Source organism: Crocuta crocuta, unplaced genomic scaffold (genome assembly GCF_008692635.1).
Source record: "Crocuta crocuta isolate KB4526 unplaced genomic scaffold, BGI_CrCroc_1.0 scaffold792, whole genome shotgun sequence".
In the NCBI taxonomy this organism is placed as follows: domain Eukaryota; kingdom Metazoa; phylum Chordata; class Mammalia; order Carnivora; family Hyaenidae; genus Crocuta; species Crocuta crocuta.
This window is the reverse complement of record NW_027533289.1, coordinates 72074-76239: the sequence shown is the minus strand read 5'-3', so window position 1 is coordinate 76239 and position 4166 is coordinate 72074. Positions and strand designations below refer to the sequence as shown.

Below are 4166 nucleotides of genomic sequence, written 5' to 3'. Positions count from 1 at the left end.
TAAGGTTCAGGGGTTTGATGTTGGAAGCTCAAGATTCCACTGGTGGGCTCTGTGCTACTCAGTGACGTCTGTCCATGCTGTTGGTCGGGGGAAGTAATAGCTGCAGCCCATTGTTTCATCCTTGGAGAGGGATTTCCCATTGACACCGTTCAGGAAGTTTTCAGTGAAGAGAGAACAATCTTTCATGAGTCCCAGGCCTCTGTCAGCGCCCTACCCTCACCTTGTATGTGTCTTAAGCATCTGTCCATCTGGTGGCATGGCGTTCCTGCATTTTCTCTCAGGAGACTTGGCTGGGTGTGAAAACAACCACTGTAGGGAAGCACTGTGGCATGTGCCCTCTTATCCACCGGGGGAAGGTATTGTGGCACTGCGGTCGATGTGGGATTGTCTCCGAAGGGCAGCTGGATGAACACCAGGGGGCTTGGCGTTCATAGTGAAGAACTGCCAAAAAGCTGTCAGTCAGGTATCTGACTTCAGCAGAGGCTCCCGTGCAAAGAACCAGGCGGCGCAAGGCACGCGCAGGCTCTCCTCTCCCATGAGAGGCAGTGTGACTCCTCCCAAATGCACTACAGGAAGGGGGCTGCCTCTCTCCCTGCGACCCAGAGAATCTCAGATCACTGTGCACCTAAAGGCCTCTGCCCACTTCTTCACAGGAGCACCACGACGCCCACCAGGCTACACCCAGTGATGCCATGGACTTCTACATCTTCAGTCTTTGAGACCATATTTATCGGAAGTTGAGTTGTCCTTATTAACTTTATGTGTCATTTTGACTGAGTCATGGCTGCCCAGGTTAACCATTGTTTTTGTGGATGTCTGTGAATGTGTTTGCATAAGAGAATGACATTTCCATCCATGGTTTCTGTTTAAATGGGCATCATCCATTCCATTGAGGCTATGAATAGAATTAAATGTAGAAGGATGAGACTTAACCTCATTTTTACTTCTCGTGTGCATGCCTGAGCTGGAACATTAGTCTCCTCCTGTCTTTGGACTGAGAGGTACACCATCAGGTCTCCATGTTGTCACACGAGACACTAGTTCAGAATCAGACAATAATTGCACCATTGATTTTTCTGTTATTCCAGCTTATGATAGCAGACCCTGGGACTTCTTAGACTATAGAGTCATGTAATCCAGTGTGCTATGTATTCCGTGCCTGAGGAGAACCTTGACTAATATATGGAGAAGCTATTGAGTTTAAACAAAGCTGTAACTCATTTAAAGTCCTGAGTATCAAAGTGTCATGAAGGAAGTGTAATGTTCTTGGGACAAAGGCTGGGTGAGGATAATGAGGAGCTATGGGATCCTGTGGTTTTACCTGCAAAGTCAGTGAATCCGGGACTTTTGTAAAAGTTCAGCTGATGTGCATCAGGGTATATGTAATTCATTTGTATTTAGGGGCCGGAGTAAGCAAGTGCAAATGACTCTGTTTTTGTGCATGTTAATGTAGTTTTCCTAGGACTAAAGTTTCTAATACAGAGAGTGAATAGGTAAGCACAGAATCATGTGTCCAGAGACATTCCCTGGGGGAAACTGCTGAATGGAGAGGAAACCCCAAACCCTGACAGGAAACCTGCCTATAACCTCCATCTGCACCTGCTCCTGGGAAAATAAACCATAACTGTGCATAGTGTGCACCTCCTGGTGGTGCTGATCCCCTTTTCCAGGGAGGTTTCTGTCTGGGCTCATACTGATGGCCCCTCACTGTGTCCTTCACACAGCAATACACGGCTGTGTCCTCGGCTTTCATGTTGTTCATCTGCAGAGCCACTGTGTTCTTGGTGTTTTCTCTGGAGATGGTGAATCGGCCCTTCACAGAGTCTGCATAGTATGTACTTCTTCCATCATACCTAATGCTTGAGACCCACTGCAGCCCCTTCCCTGGAGCCTGGCGGATCCAGTGCATGCTATAGTCACTGAAGGTGAATCCAGAGGCAACACAGGAGAGTCTCAGGGACTCCCCAGGCTTCCCCAGGCCTCCCCCAGACTCCACCAGCTGTACCTCACACTGGACACCTGCAGACACACGACATGTTGGTCAGGAAACTGTCACATATCCACAATTTCTCTCATACATATCCATGTATATACTCAGTATCTCTTGTCACTACGAATTACCTTTTAAAACAGCAACAAGGAAAACCCAGCGAAGCACAAACTCCATGGTGAGATGTCTGTGTTCTGTCCTGTCACGGAATGTGATCACCTGGGAATCCTGAGGCTGGGCTCCTCTCCCAGCTGCAGGGTCAGGACTCGGTTGTTTTAATCAGCAAATGCAGGGCCCTCTTTGCATGTATTCTAAGTATATATAAAGTTCCAGACTTAGATTTGATTCTTTAAATTTATTTATTTATTTATTTATGTTTTTAAATCTTTATATATATANTAGGAGGGTGCCCGTTTCTCTACATCCTCACCAGCATCTAGAGTTCTCTGATTTGCTCATTTTAGACACTCTGACTGGCGTGAGGTGGTATCTCAGTGTGGTTTTGATTTGTATTTCCCTGATGAGGAGGGATGTTGAGCATTGTTTCATGTGTCTGTTGGCCATCTGGATGTCCTCTTTGGAGAAGTGTCTATTCATGTCTTCTGCCCATTTCCTCACTGGATTGTTCATATTTAATGATTTGATATATTAGAGGATTTTAGGGTGAGTACATGTGAGTGTCATGTGGGATGGAGGTGAACTTTCTCTGACGTCAGTGTGGACTGTTTTCATCTATGTTATTCTTGAACCTGTGTATGATATCTTATATGGCCAAAGGGACTTGTCACATTAGATTAATTTTGAGACTTTGTTATTACTGCCATGTTGGTGAGTCCAGGGATGGAGTTCACAACACAGATGGACAGTCACCAAATTTCCATCTTGGGGCTGAAGATGGGTTGAGTCTTAAGGACACCACATCTGTGGGAAGGAATACACTGAGAATTGGGGGATGCAACTCTTCATCACCATGCACAGACATTTTCTTGCATGAAGCCCATGTCTCCCTCTGGATCTGAATGTCTATCTGAACCCAGATGAATATGCATGGATGTCCCAAAAATGCCATAAGGCGGAGAGAAATAATAAGGAAATAAACATAAAGAAAGACAGGTAACAGTAAGCAAAGACATAAAGGAGTCATTGCCATGGAGAGAGTACTTCTGGGGCTCATGTGCATCATGTTCTCTGCAGGGTTGATTGGATGATATTGGACACCAGCCAGTAGAGGTTGGAGACAGCCCTACAAATTGGGCTCTAGGTTGGAAGACAGAACCCATGGCCACCCTTAAAGCGGACTGTACTGAGGCCCAAGGGATGTGCCCCAGGAGATCACTCACCTGAAGTATAAGGAGAAGTCCCTGCCATTTCTGTGGCTCCCTTATGCCTCTGAGGTCTCTCCCTCCAAACGTTATAAATTCATAGGTTCTATTATATGGTAAATGTATCCTCTCTCAGTAAGGTGAGGGTCAACTGCTTGTTGGGGGAGTCGTCCTTGTGACCTTGTCTCTGGTACAAACTTCTGCTCTGTCTTCTGAAAGTGAAATCAACGATCCCCTTTCATTGCTGCTAAAATCTCTTATTGTGCCTATATGTTCCCAGTTATTTTTGATGTCAATAACTAATGAAATTGCCATCAGTCTGAGAATTCTCTTCAGAAGCAGGTACTTGGATACATGGGTGGTGTCAGGTAGTGCAGACCAGTGGACCAGCACACGGTAAACATGCATCCTCAAGCCTGGGCTTGTTCCCTAGTGAGGAATGGAAAGTACAAGGAATGCCAGCTGACATTTGCCTGTGCTTCCTGAGTACTCAGCAGGACCCTGTGTGAATGAGTCTGGTCCATGAGCAAAGGAAGTCTGCACACAGGCAGGACATGAGGGCCAGGTGTCTGGTTATGCTGTCCATGAAGTGTGGGCACAGAGAGACTGGGAAGGGCAGCTGTGGTTTGAATTCCAACCCACGTGGCACCACCGTGGGGAGTCACGAGTTAGTTAACTCATGTCCACTACCAGTTAGGGATAAAATATACTGATAAATGGAAGAAGTTAGACTCACTACCTTAGATCCCAATGATTATGACTTTGCACAGCAAAATTTCTGCCTTTCTTTTTTTCATTTTTTAACGTTTGAAGATTTTATTTAGATTGTTGTTAGCTAACATATAATGTAATAT

The 4166-nt window shown here is 45.7% G+C and overlaps 1 pseudogene; it reads right to left on the bottom strand.

Annotated features, from left to right (window-relative positions):
- Window positions 1-647: 647 nt before the first annotated feature.
- LOC144218277 (immunoglobulin heavy variable 3-23 pseudogene) lies at window positions 648-2174 on the bottom strand (annotated as a pseudogene).
- Window positions 2175-4166: the final 1992 nt, after the last annotated feature.